General features: G+C 38.6%; 1 protein-coding gene across 8 annotated transcripts in view; it reads left to right on the forward strand.

The window, feature by feature from the left end:
* DPYD (dihydropyrimidine dehydrogenase) overlaps positions 1-21,411 on the forward strand; it is a 366,543-nt gene that overhangs the window by 277,082 nt on the left and 68,050 nt on the right. The window lies entirely within an intron of this gene.

Below are 21,411 nucleotides of genomic sequence, written 5' to 3' on the forward strand. Positions count from 1 at the left end.
TGGAGGTCTCAGCACAGGGTCCCCTTAGGTGTCCTGGTGGGGTCTGAAATGCACCTTGACTCAGCACTGGTGACCCTCAGCATTATCCAGCCCCTGTGTCTGCCTGCTGGCCCTGGCAGCGACCAGGTCATGGGACGAGAAGTTGGTCTACTAAAGGACTGAGGTTCTCCAGGTATTGATAAATGCACTGTGTCCACAGTTTGTTAGGGCAGTGCAGGTTGCCTTCTCCAGGTGAGTGCAGACTCCCTCCTCTGAGTCTGATGAAGGTTTCCAACAAAAAGCAAGTAACTGAGATGTGTTAGTGACCTGGCCTAGCAGCTGCCCAGAATTTTGACTGACAGACTTCCCTGTCCTCCAGTGTTCAAAAGTGTGCTCCTACGTGGCCATGTACTGAAAAAGTATTTTCCACATAACATTTCCCCTTGGCCTCCTCATCCCTTCTGTTCTTGTCTGCCTCATGCAGAAGCAGCTATATGCAGGAGGTTCATTCATTTTTCTAGATGAGAGACATTGAAGCAGGATTTTTTTTTTTGTAATTCCTTTTAATTTACTAAAGGACAGGTAGTTTCCTATGATTATCTAACATACACAAAAATAATAATAATAAAAAAGTTTATTAACATCATTACCAAATCCTGAGATGTTTTGAGAACAGATTTTTGTCTCTGTTTTTTTTTAAACATTTTTAAACAATCTTTCAAAGAAGAAGAGACTTAATGGGATTACTTTGAAACCCCCATTTAGTTTTGAGTTGTCACAGTGAGTGTTTTCTTGCCAGCCAGTGCTCAGGCAGTGACCTTCCTGTTTTGATCTAATCTGATCGGCTGAAAATTGCTAAGCTGCAAGAGGCATCACTGTTTCCTCCTTCCTACCCTCCTGTTTCTTGGGTGGTTTTGACAGGGAAGGATCCCAGTATCCCAGGTGGATGTGTGACTACCAGACTGTAGGATTAGTCTCTCTCTTCTCCACTTCCCTGCAAATATTGAATTATTAATACAAAGTGAAACAGCTCTCACAGGATACACACTCACACTAACACAGCCTGCTGACCTGCTCATGAGCCTTACTTGGGAGAGCCAGGTTTAAATCCCAAGTGTGAGCCCAGGTTATAGCTGGGCCCCCTGGATTCCAAGTTTACCCTCCAAATATTGAGCACTATAAAATCTCACAGGTTTTTCTTCTTCTTTTTCCTCTATCCTGGTGACAAAAAAAATATATTCGGGGAAAATTTCACTTTAATTTTGATAAATTTCTGTTTTCTAAAGAAAATTAATTTCCAATTTGCACTGTGGAGCATCGGATGAGTCCAAAGGCTATGGTAGCCCTGCAGATTTTTGTGGCCCTGTTATATGAGAGGACATTGTGCTTAGAGGATCCCCCAGTCTTCATCCATTTTTTAAAATAAATTTATAGGAACTGCCCATTACTCAAAAAGTGTAAATGTCCTAATGAATTCTACAAAATATGGTTAAGGAAGTAAGCCCTTATGATGAAAGAAAAATATTTAAATTAAGATGCAGTTTTTCAAGCTGTGTAACTGTCATATGTGCTTGCAGCATTAGAGACAGTTTGACTTCCATTAAGAAGCTTTTAGAATGGATCTAGCAGTATTTGTATAGTTTAAGAATGTAGAATACATGAGATTTTATCCTGAGTTGTTCTTATACATGGGCAGAGTATTTGCAGGGTATTTGTTTTTTGAAAGGAGGCTAATGGTGGGGTTTTCATCCTCACAAAGAATAAGGACCTCTGGCTCTGAAAGAGATGTTTTAGTTTGTATAAGTATAAATTATTTTAAAAATGCTTATTCTGGTATTTTATAGATACCAGAAAAAGATGCCAGGTTTCTCAGAGAAATGTTAATATACTGTCAGCAGCTGCAAGCTTCCCTAAGATTTCTTTCCTTGAAATGTATTTTAAAATTAAAAAAAAAAAAGTTTTTTTCCATGAGCTTTCACACTGTGCTTCCATATTCCAGATGCGTTTTATAAAACACATCACATTGCAGCACAATAGGATATCTATTGCAGGCAAAATAGAGCAGAGCTTCTGTTTGAATTTCCATGGTTTTTTGTTCTTTGTCATCTGTTTGTTTCTTTGTTTTTGTCTGGAAGCCAAATCCTTAGGGGATAAATTTATAAAACCATACACTGGACTTAGCAAAAACTTAGGTTAAAAGCAAATCTCTCTATGGTGCACTCACTATGTATTCTTTTAATGCTTTGTTTCAGAAATATTGCAGTATTTTACAGTAGCAGTTCAAATACCTCATGTCTGTGTGCTGTTATTGCTTTGTCCATTTATTGTATACCGTAGTACTTTGGCATTATTTGCACAAATGTATGGGACAGCATCTGCTAGTACATGAGCTTGTTTTCCAGAAAAGGAGAGATTCAGGAAGCTGTGTGTTATGACTCCATAGCTGCCCACAAGGGGTATCAGAAGGAGGATACCTGGGTGGCAGATTCACTCATTAAATGCAGGAATGTATAATTGTTGGAAACCAGCAGAGGCAGTTAATTTTAGTTACTTTTTGAAGTTAGCGGAGCTGTCTGTTTTTACAAAAAAACACTGTCCAACAGCAATTGTAACATTTAAGGGAATGTTTTTCAGGAGCTATTAAATTAAAATATATATTGACATTATTAATTGAGGCATATATTCTAATCTGAAATGTACGAATTATACTGAAAGAGAAAAAAATTGAAGTTATAGTAATAAGGGCTGCCTTTTAATTTTAATTCGATGACACATCATTAAAAGAAAAGTGAAAAAAACAGCCAAGAGCATTCACTTTACTCATCACAGTTCTGTCAGTGACAGTGCAGTGTGGATTTTGGTCAATAGAAATGAATGAAAAGCTGCCCATCACTGGAAACAAAACAAAATGTATGTATGCATAGGCACTTCTGTTTAGTATAAATATTTACCAAGAGTTAAAGACTATTTACATTAACATATATTTATAAAACAGTGTGGAAAGGGGTGAAAAACAAATATATGCAGTAGTACAATTTTAATTTTGTTTTATTATTCCTGTTCAATGTAGCTCAGCCATTAAAAGCCCTTATTTGCATATATTATGTCAGGATTCACAAAGAGTCCTCTGTTTTCTGTCGTGTCCTTGCAGCAGTCTGATTTCTCTTAGTGTGCTGCCGTCACTGGTCTGTGCAGGAGAGATCAGAGCCCTAATAATAGATTTTTGACAGGGAGCTCGCCTGCTACCTGCCCTACACAAATCCTCACTGTTCATGTTTGCTTCATGGCAACAAAGCAGACAGAAGGAAAATGCCAAGTGCTGAGTTTGAGGTACAGCCCTGCCATAGCTTGACATTTCAGCAGAATAGCAGTTTATGAGATGCATAATTTTTCATCTGGGACTCAGCTGCCATTTTCATAGAGGCTTGCAGCTCATCGACTGACTGCAAGTAGGGCAAAGGTTTACAGCATAGATCAAGGTCTACATCCTTCCTATAGCTATTTAAAAATAAGTATTATTCTCTAGATAAGGTCAGAGAACTAAGCATATTTTTTTCAATTTTTAATATTTTCTAGCCGATTTCATTCCAACAAAGAAAACACTTTATACTTTGAGCACAGGTGCCATTTGTAGTTGATTAAAAACGATCATAATTGATTTCATTCACCAAATGATTAAATGAGTCCTAGAGAAAGAATGAAGGAGGAGTCTTTAACAGAGCATATGAACAAAGCTGTGTTTTCTCATCCTCTTACTTTGAAAAAAGCCTGTTCTGAGCTTGAAATGAATGAAAAGTCTTTACTCCTTAAGTGTAATTGGTTTGTGGTTTATTATTGTTAGAGATTGGATTTAAATTTTCACATTCATGCACATGTACTTGGGAAACAAATGCAGTGTAGGTACATGTAAGTGAGTGTTTAATTTAGAATTACACATCTCTGTGAGCTTCAGTAACAGTTCACCATGTCAGAGCCTCATATAGAACAATGGTACAGTACATTGGATTAATTAAAGAAGCCTTGCAGAGAACTGAATTCTCAGTATGTCAAGATTTCAATTTTATGTTAAATATTTTCTAAAGGCCAGACCCTTAAATCTCAGGGGCTGTACCAAGCAGTGAGCTGTGAATTTAACCATAGGCTAACTGCTAATGATAAGGAAAAGAGTCCAAGTTGAGGCAGCTGTAATACAGTCATTGGATTAGGCTATCAATCACTCGGTTCCCTCAGGAACAGGCAAAGACGACAAAACAGTGAAAAGGGAAATTAGGAAGGGAGGGCATGACTAGAATGAGATTCTTCACCAAATATATCTGTTAGTTGGCTGAATCCCCCAAGCATCAGACAGGAATGTCCGGCATTGCTCTCAGACTAAAAGCCAAGTATTTGTTCCAAAGTCCTAGAAAACCATCAAATCATCATTAAATGTTGCTGTTCTGTGCAGGCTGCTAGAAATGCAATTGGCTATATTCTCCTGGTTTAATAGCCTGTAATTAGGTTAATCTCTAAACTGCTGCTGTTGAACACTCTGGATTTACTGTTTATATCAGAGCTCATATAGAATATGTACGGTTGAAATAACTTATTTCACAGTTGATTGGGGTTTTTAATAATCAGATAACTGTTAAGCTATCAAGTCTTACTCATGGCAACCAAAGGCATGTGTCAGAAAGCAATTCAGATAAAATCATAAATTCTTCTCAGACATAATATGGTAAAAATAAGAGAAAATCACTGTGGCGTAGATTGGGGGGAAAAGAGCATGGGAGAAAGAACATGAAGGTTTTTTCTGGGTGCAAGTAGATAAAATGGGAAATATGTTCATATAATGGTATGGCTTAGCATGATTAAATAATGAGTGCTCTCATAGTTAAGATCTTGAAGACATAGTCTGATTAACAAAGAAGGAAATGAAAAGGTAAAAGAGATGTCCAAGCATTTTAAAGCAGGTTGGTGGAGCGGGGGCTTGTATTTAAACCTGGTCACAGCAGTGGGTATAGGTGAATGTACCACAGGTAAACTGTGGCCTGATAAGGAGGTATAAGTCAGTCAGGAACAGAAATGTTTTCCTTCTGGTAATATCAGCCAGATTGAACCCAGTGGTGGTGTCTTTGTTGATTGTCTTTCTGTGTCTGTCAGGTCTGGGGAAAAGGTGTCTCTTTCTTGTATGGTCACCTCTTCTAATTTTAAGCAATGACTCACCAAGAAAAAACCTCTCTGAGTATTTTTGTGTCATGTCTTTTGGAGATTATTGTGTTTAAAACTGAAATATTTCTGTTGTAAGAAGATTGGTATAGTTAATTTCAGAGGTCATTTACGTATAAATACTTTTAGTATCTTAAGAATTTCTTGCTTGAAAAGTACTTGGCATTTAAGTACTTTTCAGTTTATTCTAACACAGGAATGAAAATATTATCAAAAATTTCAAATGGACATTAATTAAAACAATAAAAATCAAGAAAAGCTGTGGTGAAGTCTACTCCTAGGTTTGTTTGCCATTAAGTCTCAGCAGGTCTCTCGGTCTTGCTCACTTCTCTCCACAGATAGTCACAATGAAGTCAAAATTTCTTTTGACTTGAAAATGATGCTTGAATGATGTCTAGAGACTGTGATAGTATGCAGTATAGCTCTCCAGCCTTTCATACAATTGAGAGGCTACTACTCACTAAAAAAATATGTCTAAACTGAGAGAACTGTGTGCCCTGTTGTCCCAGCAGCTGCTCAGTGACTGGTTGGAAGGGTCACTCTGGCTGCTGACCTTTCTCTGGTGATCATTAAGTTAGAGTTGGCCAAGCTTTCCTCCCTCAGTGTGCAGGTGATGCACATGTACATTCTGTCATTCCAGAAGAAGTGAGTAGGCATGTGGTTGTGGACTGGAGCGCAAAGAAGGTGGTTTTGGTGGCAGTGTTCAAGTTGGCCTGTAGGTCTACAAAGCTTTGTTTGCAGTGTATGTGTATGATGCATTAAAACCTGTATACTTGTTATGAGAGTTTAGGGAGCTTCAGTATAGGAGGCTGAGGAAAGACCTGGCAAAGGAAATAGGCTCCCAATTGATGTGATTTCATGTCAGTGTTACAAGCTCCTATTGTTGATCATGCGTGGCCATAATAATCTTTTCTGCTGACTTGTTCCATAGCCGAATCAACAGCAGGGTTGGTGGTACAGGTGGTACTTAAGAGTGATCAATGAGACAAGTGCCTTCTGCTGAAATTATTAACTGTACCCGTCACTCAGAGCAGAAGCTCTAATTATAATCTCCATCCCTCCCAAAGATGACCCAAAACCACACCAAGAATCTGGTAGAGTTTGAAAACAATTCGGAGTAACAATTGTTACAGAGCAAAGGTTAAAACCCCTGAGTTTGACCTGGTGTGTCTCAAGCATGTTCATTTTTTTCAGTACCTTGCTTTGCATATTGATTTGCTCTAGTCACCAAGTGCATATGTTGTCTGTAGAGCCCATCTTTATTCTGTGGAGGGCATGTTCTCATGTGAAGAGTAAACATGTTTTTACATTTATGAAAAAAAAATTGCATCACATTTACAGATCAAAATATTAGCTAACAAATAATAGAAAAATGACTTCTTATTTAACATTTACTAGTTTGGAGCTTCTTCCCATTCTTCTTTCTCTCTGTGGGACAGCTGTGCTTGCAGAATAGGCTGACTTACTACTGTCTTCTCTCATCACTGTGGGGATCCTGCCACCGCTGACAGAACACCCCAACTTCTCTATTGTGTGCGAGCTCCTCCCTCTGGATCAGTAGCCTTCGTCACCTCCACAGCTTACGCATCTCCGTGAGGATGTTGAGGCTCTCACCATTCCCAGCACGTACAAAGTGCTTGATTGATGTGTTTTAGAAAAGGGTCACAAAGTGTCTTGAAGAGAGGGTTTCACAGTTACGTGAATGTGTGCTTGCTATGATTAATCCTGTTGCAGGATATTTTGACAATCAGATATGGGGGTTTAGGGAAAAAAAAGCCAAAAGAAATTCTCCTTGGAACAAGTTTAAACCTAAGGCATTGGTTTATACCAATCAGCACCAGAAGGATGTACTTAACATCATTACTGCTGCTGTCCTGCTTCTATGTAGCCTTGGAAAGTTCTACCACTGGTTAGCAATGATTTGTTATGAACTCGCCAGGGAATGCATCTTTATTCACCTAAATCCTGCTAACATTCTGTATTTTTTAGTATCTTACTTGAATAGGGAATAAATCCTAGTGCCAACTTCACACATAAAATACATAAGACAAAATAGAGCAGATTTGTTTAATTGGGTAGACCCTAGATTTGTATTTCACTGGGTATCACATCATCCCTAGTGAATGCATGCCAGAAGCATTTATGGATGTATTTCACAACCATTAGGACATTTTTTTTTACCTTTCAAAAGAATGCATCTAGTATATAGTAGTCAGCTAGGGAATCTGCATTTTAATGTGCCTTTTCATGCAAGCACCTCATTGTATACAATGAGCTGTAGAAATGTCCTACTCACACACAGGATATACAAACATATCCTACAATATCTCTTAGGGAACCTGCTGTAGGAATTCAGTTTTCCAGTTTATGATCAATTTGCAGTTTCTACATTGCTGGGTAATTGAAATTGGCTTGCCTATTAACATGCACTGTGTAACCATCTTCCCTAAGTTCCATTTGAATCCCAGAAGACACTCGTAGTCAGGGATTGAGCCACTGTTATTTGGGTTAAGTGAGAGCAGAGAGAGAACTGTTGAGCACAATGTCCCACTGTTTCAGAATAAGAAATCCATTGCAGATACATAGAGAGGGTGTTTTTAATGGCATGAGGGCTGTCTGTAGAATGTGTGGTACCACACCTGACTCAGCACCAAGGTAAGGCTGGTACTGTGAAGAACTTTGTTTCAGGCAGCTCAAAATGAGGAGAAATCTGTGTGGTTTTGGCAGGTAGGCATGCCAGTGAAGACATAGCTAACTGTGTTAGAGTTGTGTTCGTCCATTCCCAAATGTTTTGTGACCCTATTGAGTAACCTGTTGTTTTTCAAAGGAATGTATGCTTACTCTAGTCTGTATTTTGATTGGGCTGAGCTTACCTTACTCCTGTCAGGTATCACTCTACTTACACTGGTAAGGCTACATCAGGTGCTCACCTATTTGAATACCCCAGAATTGGCAGTGTTTTCACCAATTTTTGGATATGTATGCCTGCTCAAGAGCTGCTTAGCTTTCAATAGTGAGTACTCAGAGAAATCTTCTCATTCTAGGCCCTGATAAATTTTGTGCACTTGCAGAGAAGGTACTGCCAAACAGTACTTAAAACAATCTGTTCTTTTTTTATATATAAATGGAGAAGTTTCTTCAGAACTTACTGAAGGTGGGATTTGAAGAATTCAGACCTCCAAGGAAAAACTGTTGGCAACTTACTTTCCTCAAGAAATATTAGGAAAAAGTCTACTGTGTGGTACATTCTGATTTATTGGTATAATGGAGAGATTGTTTGCATATTTTTTGTTTATAAAAACACACTAGAGGACCAGTTCTTGGCAGGTATCCAGAGAGGAGGTAAACCCTGCCAGATGTAGGGGAGTCTTGCTCCACCTTGGTGTGGGGAATTTTAGTATGGATTTCCCTTCTGCGTGGGGCTGCCATACAGATTTCTTTCTGATGTGTTTATTTTTCTTTTGTTTCAGGCTTAGTGTTTTACAGCTCTGAGGGCATCCCTAGCTTACTCTTAGAGTCAGATAGTGGAAATGGGTCCTAAAAAAAACCTGTCACTCTTAGTCTCTTTTCCAAACTTGGGCTTTTCCAGGGCTCCCTCCACTGTCCTTTGCTATTTCTGTTTCTCATAAATGAGATGCACTGAGCCAAAGGTTAGCACAGAAGGCAGACAGCAGTGGTGCTCTCTTTTGCCTTTGCTACCTGCATTGCCTTCCTGAGATGCACTCCACGATGAGTCTGTGTCTGAGAGCCCTCTGGGGCTGTCCCAGGGCAGCCAAGCTCAGATAATACAGCAGATGTCAGCAGAGGTGCTAACCAAGTACAGCTGAGGGTTATCCCCTAAATGTCAGGCACTTCACCAGGAGACTCTTAGGCTTCCCCCTCATACCTGTGAGGAGTCAGGCATTCTCAGAGGTGGCTTCCTTTCTAGCTCTGTTGACGCATCAGAAATCTGAGGTTAGTATATTCCTTACATATTAGTACATGTACTGCTGTCAAATGCCTAAGACAGTGTGTGCCTACATTTTGTGGTGAAATTCCAGTGGTTAGGCAAGTAAATGAGGCAGGGTTTACTGGTGCAGCTTAGATTTCTCTTTTTGAAAACACAGGTGCATGTTATTTTATCCTAGTCCATTTTCTAAACTGATGTTACAGGAGAAAGTGATATTTTTAAGCTTGACATTAAAATATCTTCCAATCATGTAAGTTAATGTAAGCATCTGGTTTTTTATGTATTTTAAAAAGCCTTAATAACAGCACTGCAGTTCCTTAACACTATTTCTCACATTCTTGTTACAGTAGGTATATGAGACACATCTTCTGGTTTAAAAAGCTCAAAACAAATTTCAACAATTTAATCTCCATGTTAGAAAAAGGATCACAGCAGCTGCTATAGTATTTTGTATTTATGCTAGTTTTTGTAAAGATTCGTGGCATGCTCCCTGGGAGCTAAATATTGACAAGCATGCTCTGGCAAGCAAGATCAAGCTTGGTGAGTTAGCACAGCTCAAGTCTCTGCATTGACACTGTAACCCAAGTCTGGAAACTATTATCCTACACCATTCATTCTGGCTTTATAGGTGATACTGTCCACTTGAATTAGGGATTTCTGCTGTATTTTTAATACTGTAACTGTGGATTCATATTTGATTTAGGACCACAGTACTTGCAAGATTGGCTGTACATTGGTGTTTGATGACATCTTCAGTAGTGTATTGTGTATAGAATCACAAATGACAGCATAAAACCTACATGATTTCAAACCTACAAACCAGAAGTAAACATTGAGTATAAAATAATTTTAAAATCACATTTATCTTTTAAACTATAGAACACACCATGTTCTAAAACTGTGATTTTATGAAAGTCATTGATCAAAAGTGAAATTTGGACATGTATTCATTATGGGAAGTAATTTAGGAGATTAATTTTTTTGTGTGTTCTGTAGGTAAAAAGAAAATTCCACTTTTTTACTAATTGTAAGATCACTGTGTTTGTAATGCTTGTAGTTTGCTTTTTGAATTTCTGAGTAAAGAACTTAAGCCCATTTGGGCTTCTAGTAAACTTGGCATATACATTAAATTGATTACCAGATGCATTGTGCAACATATGGCATTGTACAGCCTTTGTGTGCTTCATAGTATTTCCTTAAATTACCATCATTTGTTTTAATTCCAAAAATGCACTTGTCTCTGCTTTCTAGTGCTTTGGACTTAAATGCAGGCTTTCCAGTGCTGAACAGATGTGTTAGAGTTTCACATGGAACATTTATGCTTTTGTGAGTCTTCCTCTTTGAGTTTTCCACACGCAGTGTTATGTTAGTGATAGCTCATGCAAATGGAATACCTTCATTTTGGTGTGTACATTGGCTGCCTACAATAACCTTCAGAATTCCTAAGAATTCTACATGACCAAGAAAAACAAGGAAGCAACACAGTTTTGCCCGAAGATACTGCCCCCGAAGTGAATCAGATATGTTTTCTTTTAGGTTAGAGAAAAACAGGAAGGAATGAGAACGTAATTCCTTTGTGGGTGACAGCAACAGTCCCAAATGCTTATGTGAACCCCTGTATTTCCATGCTTGAGGCTGTGGTGTGAACAGGCATAACATTTCATCCAGGAAAACACACAGAATAAGGCTTTTTGCACATTCGTATGTAATTTACTTCCGAGAGGAGGCTGCTTGAGCTGATTTACAAGCATACTTCTAAAACGTTATCCTTTAAATTACAAACAGTTTTAGAGAAAAGGGTAAGAGGACATTCTGGGACAAGGGATTTGTGACCAGGAGGGCTGACTGCTGCCTCTTCTGCTCAGGTGGAATTACTCTATACAGATGGCCAGGCCTCCCCTTGCTGTCTTTTTCTTCTGGGAGAGAAAAATATTATATTTTTGTATAGCATTTGGATATCCTTTCCTAGAAGGCACTATGTAAGTGCCAGATACTGCTGGTGTGTGTTTAGCAGTAGCAGTGTGTGTTCTGATCAGTATTTTAAAATGAACAAACACTTTGTGGGCCCCTGGCTTTCTGTTAATTGGCCTTTACTTTGATCACTGAAGACCAACAAATGCAGCTTAGGAGTTGTGTTGTTACCATTTTTCTTCAGTGGAAGCTGAGGGGATGAGTAACTACATCAATTAAGTCCCTTACTCACCCTCTGAGCTGCCCTCATTGGATAATTAAAGTGATCTGACAGAGCAATACGCTAAATTCCCTTGCACCCCCTTCTGTTGCTCAATACATGAAACAAATGAATATTTAGGCCTATTAATGCTGTTATTTTTCATTAATGCAGAAAGCAGAGTTATGATACGGGTATATAATTTCTTCTTGAATTCAGCACTGAGTTGTGTGACTGGTCGCAAGCAGGACTGATATAACCACGTTTTAATTACCAGCCCTCAGTAATATATACAGAGCTAGTAAAGGCCTCTGCAAATAGGGTTTGGGCTTCCTTTATGCCATAAATAGTTTACACAGCATGGACAAGCAATTATTTTGCTTTCCATTAAGGGACTGTACATTCTTCAGCTTTCTGTACGTTCTCAGCTAAAGAAATGGCATGAAATTTCCTATAATTGTGAAGGTTATTTAAAAGGAGAAAAAGAAAACAAAATTTAAAATTGTCATCCATGCACATCTAAGGCCTCAGCTAAAGCCAAGGTATCAACTGTCAGTTGGAGGGGGGGTTCTTTTTCATTCATGGAAAACTAAGGATTGTCCTGTAAATTTCATTTTAAAAAAGATCACAGAATCACAGTATATGCTGAGTTGGAAAGGACCCTCAAGGATCATCAACTCCTGGCCCTGCACAGCACCATCCCCAACAGTCACACCGTGTGCCTGAGAGCACTGTCCAAACTCTTCTTGACCTCTGCCAGGCTGGTGCTGTGACCATTGCCATGGGGAGCCTGTTCCAGTGCCCAACCACCCTCTGGGGGAAGAGCCTTTTTTTAGTATCTACTCTAAAAATAATTTGAAGTGTAAGGAACTAAATATTTAGAAACTTATGTACCTAGTTATGGAACCATAATAAGAAAGCGCACTTGTGTAATGAGCACGGCGTGTCTGTCATATGGTGTTTTAATGTCTACAGTAGTTATTAGCTGAATATTTCTATTATTACCATTCTGTGAACAACTGCCATTCTTGAAACTGATTGATGTTTATGAATAAAGCTCTCTTATTATGTGTTGCCAACTTCTGAGGACCAATCTTAAAACCTACGGTGCCTTCAAAGGAGTGATGATACCTGCTCTTTCTGGAACTAATCACATTTGAAGAAAGTGAAAGGGTGAAAACATTGTGGGTTTTTTCTGGAAAACTTTAATTGCATTGTAGATTATTCTACTACAAAATGGTTGTAGTGTTTTATCTGACAAAAGTGACATGGGGAGAAAATAATTTTACAGGAAGAGAGATGTTTGAATATAGGCACCTAGCACTGTGAAATGGCTTGGCTCGAGGCAGTGAATTTATTTGTGAGTTGGTGAAAATGTGGTCTCAATTTTTCATTGTCTGGGTGCAAAAGTCTTTTTATAGGGCATGCTGGTTGCAAAGTCTTCAATGACCTTTCGTTAGTTTGTTTTGTGGGTTTGTGCTCTGTCCATTCTGGCCAACAGATCTGCAATTTCAGGGAAGAAAAAGTACAAGAAAAAGAAAAGAGAATGCCCCTCCAAGTGTTTATCTTCTTAAGGCCACACTGTCTTGCTGGGGCCTAGACAATCTCTAGTCATGCTTTTAAAGTTTTTCAAAGCAGGGAAAGCTGTAAGAAAACATTACAGGCAAGTTAGTGGTAAATATTGCTCAGAGAGAAGTCGAGGTTTGTGGAGGTTCTGTGCATGTTTTGTGCATTATTTAAATTTCTTAATCCTCATCCTGTCTCTGTCCCTTCGAGACAGACCTAGAAAGGCATAGTGCCCTCTGGCTCCAGCAGGAGCTGCCAGAAAATGGGAGCTTCTTGTGCTTTCCTCCCAAAATAAAGCAGAGAAGGAAACTGATGCTGGCTTAGCACTGGCCTATAATGTAATGTCTGAGCTCAGCTTGTAGGAGTGAGTTCAGCTGCTGACACTAATCTAAGTGCACCAACAGGAAGCTCCCAATGACTATATTTGTACTTTAGAGACCACCTAATGGTGGAAAATTGCTGCTCCAAAGACCCTTCAGGTTCTGTATTAAAATTAATAAGGCAAGTCTTGAGCTGAAGAATCCTCCCAGTAAACTGTTTTCAGCAGGTAGAGTAAGAACCCAGATGTTCTCTAACTTGTAATTTGATCAACAAATTATAACTGGTGCTCCAAAAATCACGTCCCATCCAGCCCTCAGTATGAACAGCTCTAGGTTTTGCTCTTGATCACATAAATCTTTGTCTGCCTGGATGCTTCTGTGTCAAAGTCAGAAACAGCAAAGGGAAATTCTCAAAAGCCCCCATGCTTCGCTTCTTTTCCCAGCCCTACCCTGGTAGCGGCAGCCTGCTTCCCAAATATCTCAAAAGACTCTGGTATGGCCCTTCTTTCCAAACAATGACACAGCCCACTGGCTTACAGGCACATGCAGATCCCCACAAACAGTCAAGGTAGGGAGTTTCCATTTATTGCTGGGAGGAAAAAAAGTGTCAAGTAACTTCCTACTCATCCTGTGGCAAGCAGAGTAGGGCTGTGTGCTTCAGCTACCTTAGGTATAGCTATCAGTTCTCCTACTCTTGGTTGTGTGAGTCTTGAGAAATGGGAAGTGTTGAAATAAATGGCTATGATACACATAGTGTTGAAATAAACATTTATTTTAACACATTGTATGTGATGAGCCATTTATTTTAACACTTTTCACTAGAAGTGTTGAAATAACAGGTTTTATCAGGGGACGTGTCATCCACTGTTTTATGTATATGTGAATATGGAAATACATCTACTGAGTGTGCATATATATATATACTCACACGGACTATATGGATATGTAATAATAATAATATAGTAGATGTGTATGTAGACACTAATGCACAGGCAAATACAGTGTTTTCTACTCAAACAGAGTCTTTTGTTTTGCAAAAATTTGTGTTTGTGCCATTGTATTTTTAATATCTATGTATCCATAAATGGATCTAAATATATTGGTACATAAAATTGTTTATTACTAGGTAACAGCAACTGGATGAGATAGATAAATAGAGGGATAGACAAAATAAGATAGATAAACCTCAAAATAGGACAATGATGAACTTGAGTTATGTAAAGTGAGGAAGAAATACTTTATCTGAGCTTTCTAGTTATCTAGACCTCATTTCTTTAGTTTGCTGTAATTCCTGAAGTTCTGCTTCCCTTTCTGTGATGGACTTCCTGGACAAGTGGTTATTAAACAGCACAAGGTATGAATCAGATTTTGTAAATGACCTGAAAAGTTGTTGTACTGCATTTTTCAGTAATTCTGGCTTTTTAAATACAGTGTAGGAGCCTCAATTCCCTGCTCAGCAGGCAGTCACATCTCTTCCAGTGTGTCCTTAGTTGTACTAAATTAACTTTTTGCGGTTAGAATTATGGATGTGCTAAAACACTGGCACAGACACGTGGGCATACACACACGTCCTGGTTCCAGGGTCGTGTTGACCATGGAGGTTAAAACCAGCTCAAACAAAGGTAGCACTGCCAAGCCTGACAGAGGCAAGGCTGCCTTTGACCAAATCTGCAAATAGCCAGCACCATTTCTACCAGACTCCAGGTTAAACACATCTGTCTCTGCATCGGAATAAAAGGGCAGCAAGACCTACCCTGTGATAAAGTGAACCACTCACATCTTTTGAGGGGAAGAATTTGGTAGGAATGCAGTTGTCCCTTTGTGATGGCTGCAGTGGTCTTGTCTGGTAACTTGGCAATATTTTCTAGATGGGCTTTTTGGTGGCTGTTACGCTGGTCCTATTCACATGTCCTTTTCTTTGTATTATGCTGGGAGCTTAACTCGGCTATTTTATTGCCTTTTCACTACTGTTGTATTGTTATTTGTTTTACTGATTATCTCTGGCACTCTCTGGGTAGCAGGCAAGGTTTGTCCTGGCCAGAGGAGGGTTGCAGTGCAAAAGGTGCCAGACCTCCTGCAGCAGAAGAGGATGCTCAGCCCCGCCACACCAGAGCAGCTGGCTCAGGCTCCAGGTCATGGTGGGCAGCAAGAGCAAAGCAGTCAAGGGAATGAAAGGGCTTCCAGAGCCAACCAGAGAACATGGAAAGCACTGTCAGACAATTTCCAGCTCCGAGTCAAACCAAAGTAGGAACCATGAGTGAAATTAAATAATGAACGTTTGATGAATTGCAACAGAAAATGCTTTGCTAGGTTTCATGCTGACAACCAGAAGTATTGACTTCTAGTGAATCTGTAGTTTTCAGTGAGAGAATGGCTTTGTTAGGAAATGATTAACCACTTCTTGCAGCATTCACAAAACAATCTATATCTGTCCTTTTGGTTTTTCCTACGGAAGTTTGATATGAGTGAAAATTCCCCCAGGTCTCCATGGATAAATAATACTTACAGATAAGAAAAATTTAATTTTTCCCTCTCTCTTTCTCTGATTCTAGCCTTTTTTTTAATTGAGAGAATTCTCTGATGAGTACTAAACATTTATTGAATGAGAACTCTGGTGATTTTTTAAATTTTCAGCTGAAAGAGCATAAATAATCATTTATATTAATTCAAAAATAGTAAAATTAAATCCTAAAAAGGACACCAATTTTTCTCTGTGATTATGGAAGTTCCAGCTTTTTCTTCTATTTGAGTACAAATTTACTTTCTTTTAAAGGAAATATGAAGCAAAATGATTGCCTCTTTTTTCTACTCAGAGGTTGGGTTCAATTCTGTATGTATCAGAAACAGAATCACATCTGATGTAAGCTTTGAAATTAAAAGGAAGGGGTCAATAGTTATCAGAAGAACTGTTGACACACTATCAGTGTATCAAGATAGTCACGATATGCTGACAAAAATCCCGTCAATTGATATGATTTCAAGAGCCTGCTGTAGCAGAGTGAGATAGAAATTGTTTCAAATCGGCAGAATCATTAACTTTTTTCTAAGTCCTGACTTCTCTGTAGTCAGCAGAACCTTTGCCATTGATTTGGTAGAGTTGGTGCATCGCCCATCACAACTTTTGAATAGCATGAAACATTAAATAGCCATTGGTTTGAAGGTGTAGGCTGACTGATGTAGAGACATTCCATAAAAGGACTATTCCCTCAAATTCTCCATTGGTGCATGAATAACTGAAATTTTTGGTTGAAAATAGTCAGAGCCTGAGTAAATTAGTTAGTGATTTTGGCAAATGGCTGTTCATGAGTAGTAATGGACTGAAGGACTGACCAGGCAGGGAAATAGGGAGCAGTGAGAGGAGTCATCTCTGGATCTTGAGAAGTGCTACGCTCTGTACCATTTAAGTTGTGGCAAGGTCCACCCTGCTCTTGCTTTCTGGGAACTTCCTATATTTTTTCGTGCACTAAATATTTTGTGTCTCATTGGCAGACCTCATAACAACTGTGGATAGTCTTTCTCTCTAAACACGTCTGTTCATTGGATTTTCTTCTGCATATAAATGCATTCTCTGGTCATTTTGAAGGATGTGTCTGCTACACTGTTTCATTAAACTGCTGCGTTATCGGGTAATTGTTTAAACATAATGCCATAGCACTATCAAAAGGAAAGGTGAACTAATGGCATTTGCAAATGTCAGGGATTATCTTAACACTTTTATTATAGTTTATAAAAAGTAGGTTCAGGGCATTCCATGGCAATTATTTCCACAGAAATTGGGTATTTAAATAAATTGCTAATTATCTGGATATGACAGTATTGAAAACCCTGCTAATGAGTTATTTGATAAGTGTAGCTTATGGTGGCCACCTACAGGTGGCAGAAAGAAAGAACGAGCAGGATAATTGCAATCAGAAGGAATGTGATGCAAATAGTTTGTGTGTAACCTGCAAGTTTCCCTGAACTGCTTCAAAATGCAGATTATGTAAAGTGCTTTGATCACCAGCATTAGGCAGCATATACATTATGCAGAAAATGTCTTAATAAAGAATTATGTTTTCTGATGAAAACAAAGTTTTCTTATCTCCAAATTTTCTTACCTACTTACTTTCTGAATCATTTGACTGATTATCTATGGTGCCTGAACTTTTCCAGACCATTTTCCTTGTATAATTCTTTTCACCCAGGTTTGTTATTTGCTGTCATTATCATGATTAATTTTAACAGTCTGGGAGATAACCATGTCAGTTTTCTTCCAAGAAGGTATCTACAGAGGGACAAAAGGTGATGTTGCTTAGATTTGGGGGGGTTACATTTCTTTAGCAGCACAGACTTTAGTGGTAATTTATTAGTAAAAAATTATGTATCAGCTGTTTTTTCTTTGTAATATTTAGGCTCAGTGGTTTAAATCTCATATTAAATTTATAATATAATATAATGCAAATTAAAAAATAATTTTACTTGAAAATGCATGGAGTGGGGAGAATTATGACCCAAATTCATTTTTATTCCATCTAGTAACCATAGGTACAAAAAATTTGGTTTTAGTTGATCTGCTATCCAAAGGTAAGAGAGTTTGCTTTCCTTTAGAATCTGTTTCTTTAGTTGATAGAGAGTTCAATAAAGATCATTCAGACTTTTTCAAGATTCAGTCTCAGTAGTACCAGTCTGAATTGACTCTGTTGGCTGTTTTTTAATGGACCTGGATCATCTTTACTTAAAGGCCTCATTAGAGCTGCTCCATACATGCGTTGAAAACCTTAAACTATCAAGTTGGTCCAATATATTGCAAGTGAGAAGGTAGCCCAGTATTGAAGACCTTTGAGATTATTTTTCTCTGATTGGTGGATCACTGGGGTCAGAGGTCTGCATTGTTTCTGCTAGGAGCTCCCAAAGCTCCTGGGTTGCTTGAAACTTAACACCAGGCTTCTTGAAGAAGGTTTGGCTCTCAACCCTCAATCTAGTGAACATTTTTGGTGTTTGACAGGATCACATCATCTGGGGACTCCAAGTACTTAGGAAGTCATAATAAAACATGTGTCTTCTGGCATTGGTAAAGGGTTTTTACTTCCTAAGGAACTATAAACAAACAAACAAGCAGGTATAATATCTTTCATCAGTTTGTCATCAGCCTGCTGTCCTCAGTGGACAAGAGCAGCTCTGCCTATCTCTGATCAGGGAGACACATTTGATTGATGTATGTTCTGTTTCTCCTTCATGTTGGATTTTGGCTATTGGATTTCCTTGACTGATAGTCTGAAAAGTCTTACTTTTTATTTAAAAAAAAAAAAAAAGAAGAAGAAGAAAAAAGGAGAAAGCCAAAGCTCTTTGTTTTAAGGCAAGAAAAAGGTCAGGGACTTTCACATCTTGTAATTATTTCATTGTTTATGTCTTTCTATAATAGCAAATATTTATTCCATAATTAATGAGGTTTGAAAGAGCTTTCAGCATAAAGTAGCATGTCATCTCCACAAAGTATTTTTCTGTCTTTCATTTTTATATCTCACTCCCCTGCCTGAGGTCTTGATAAATGGACTTTGTTTATTAAATCTCATTATTTTACAGCAAGGTAAATGATAGCCAGATCTAGCATCTGGTAGCAGCTGTAGCACTTCTATCAAGAGAGCACCATATCAGCAGTTTCCTCAGCTACGGGTGCTTAACTAGTGGAATTACAGATCCCAACGTGTCAAAGTATGTGGTAGATGCTTATCTTTTAGTATGTGAGCTGTCTTTCAAATGCATGCTGGATTTGGACCTCAGCTTCTTAAATACCTTTCGATTTATCAGAAAATGTTCTGCAAATTCCCACTACTACTTACAGATCTTTTAAAATTTGGCATTAAATCTCCTTTATTTCAGCCTTCTAAAAACTCTTTCTCCACAAATCTCTATAATGGAATTTATTACCTTCCTATAGTACTTGTATGAAAATACAAGAAAACAGAGACTGTAAGTCAAATTGAGTGTTCATTAACTTTTTTCTTTAATTTGCCTTCTTTTTTAATAGCTTGGCATTACTATCATTTCTATGGTTTTCATTCTTTTTTTTTTTTTCCTTTAATCTGGAAGGTTGTTTCACCAATTCATTAGGCAGTAGGATCTCTATCACAAGCAAATCACATGGTATTCCAGCCCAGCAGCTTTTGTTACAGAGGGACAAGCTTCTGAACCGTTGATGAAAAAATGTAAGGGAGAATGGCTGCATCTTATGTTGTGCTTGTTCCACGTGATGTAGACTAATAAAAAAAATGCTGGGATGAATGGTGAGACCTTAGTGAACCCTCTGATTGTCATTACATCCATTTATTTACTCTCATCAGAAGCACTTCTGAAATGTTTTTAAATTCATTTGGGTGAATTATAAATGAATTGAATACTTTTGCAATCATACCAATTTATCACTAATTTACTAATCACCAAATGTAAGTAATAACTCATATTATGAATATCAAATTCAGCTACTACTAAAAAGTACCTATGTTCCATAATAAATTCTAAGTCTCATTGCTGTTTCTGCTAGACTTCATTGAATCATATGCTTGATTTCTTTGGGCTGAATGAAGGCCTTTCTGATTACCTGTTGTGCTGAAACCATAAATAAGCTGTCATCTGGTCCTGTTCCTGTACTGACCACTGTACAGAGAGAGTCATTTAAGTGAGAAGGGTGCTAATTATATTTTCTTGTGGAACTCTTTACTACAAGGTATCTTTAAGGCCGAGGGTCTACAAGCCTTTAAAACTCATTGAAAGCAAACTCTAAAGAGTTACATTGGGGTTAGAAGTGTATAAACCTTCATGCCTCAAAAGCAGATTGGGAAGAAATTTCCCTGTAGTCACATAATTTCAGAGTTACCCGTGTCTGTATTCTTTCACCTTTCTGAAAACCAACTACCTCATCAGTGAGATTCTGGAGCTATGTCAGCCTGAAAGCAATATAGCAAGTCTGCTGCTTACTGCCAGCTTCAATTTCAAAAACTGAGTATTTGAAGAATTTAATGAACTACTGGTTTTGATAAGATTACTTTCAGTGTTTTTGGCCATGTATTGTATGTTTTGGCCTCCATGCCTTCCAAAAGGCTTTATATGTAAATCTGTCAGAGCAAACTGCATGGTTTCCATTTTTTTTTCCTCAAGCATTTCTCTAAGACGGGACCATTAATTATGTCATAATATTTGCTCTTTGGACTCTTAGCAGTAATCCTCTTTCAGAGGATCATTCTGTTCCTTTCAGACACGATACAATCAATTCAGCCCTAGTGTCCTAGGAAAAATTCCTGCTCAACTCCAGCTCCTTTCTGTGATCTGTTCTGTTGGGATCTTAGATTCTTTAAAGCAGTTTTGGTGAGATTTCACATTCTTATCAGTCAGCCTCTAATTTTCCTGAAAACACATCAATAGTGCATCTTGAGTTAGGCTATCCCTTTCATGTGCATAAAGTTTAGTTGCTGCTACCTCATACAGTACTGAGGGGGGAAAAAACCAGCCTGCCAGCCACAGCCATTCAGGTCCTCTGGGTGTGATGTGTCCTCCCTTACACTACTGTATTGCTGCCCAGTTATAGCAGCTGTGCCAGTTTGGGCAAATTTGGAAATATATCCTCTGAGAGAAAGCAGGTTACAACCATCCCTCCCCCCACCAGGTTTGGGAAAAAATGAATTTTCCTCGAAGGAAAGAGATAAAAACTATTTATTTAAAAAACACACAGGAAAAGGATAATGATGCTAAATAATAAAACCTCTCGATCTGCTGAGACAAACCTGGGAAAATTTCAGAGTCCTTCCGTAGTCTCTCTCTCCCCCTCCTTGGAGCTGGGACGGGGTGGTGGGCCCACCTCCAGGGCCAAGGCCTTGGTGGAAAGTCCTCCCCAATGTATTCTGATGTTGAAACAGTCCAGCAGAGAAGAAGGGAAAAATCAGAGTCCCAGGAAAACAAAAGTTCACCTCTCCATCTCTCTCCGGAGAAAAAGAAAGCTGAAAGCTGGCTGAGAAAGCAAGCAGAGTGCTTCTCCACTCCCTCTCTCTCTTGCCGCAGCAGGAAAAAAAAAGTCTCTATCCCTGTGTGACCTTGAAGAAGCTGCAAACTGCTATGAAGAAGTTTTGCTCAGTTTTTCCTCCCCCCTCTCAGGCTCAGTTTAAAGGCACAGAAAGGCACAAAACTAATTTCAGGGCATAGAGAAGCGATATGGGATACAACATCATAAAGTCACCCTAAGACAGCATCAA

This window comes from Aphelocoma coerulescens, chromosome 8 (genome assembly GCF_041296385.1).
Source record: "Aphelocoma coerulescens isolate FSJ_1873_10779 chromosome 8, UR_Acoe_1.0, whole genome shotgun sequence".
Classification (NCBI taxonomy): domain Eukaryota; kingdom Metazoa; phylum Chordata; class Aves; order Passeriformes; family Corvidae; genus Aphelocoma; species Aphelocoma coerulescens.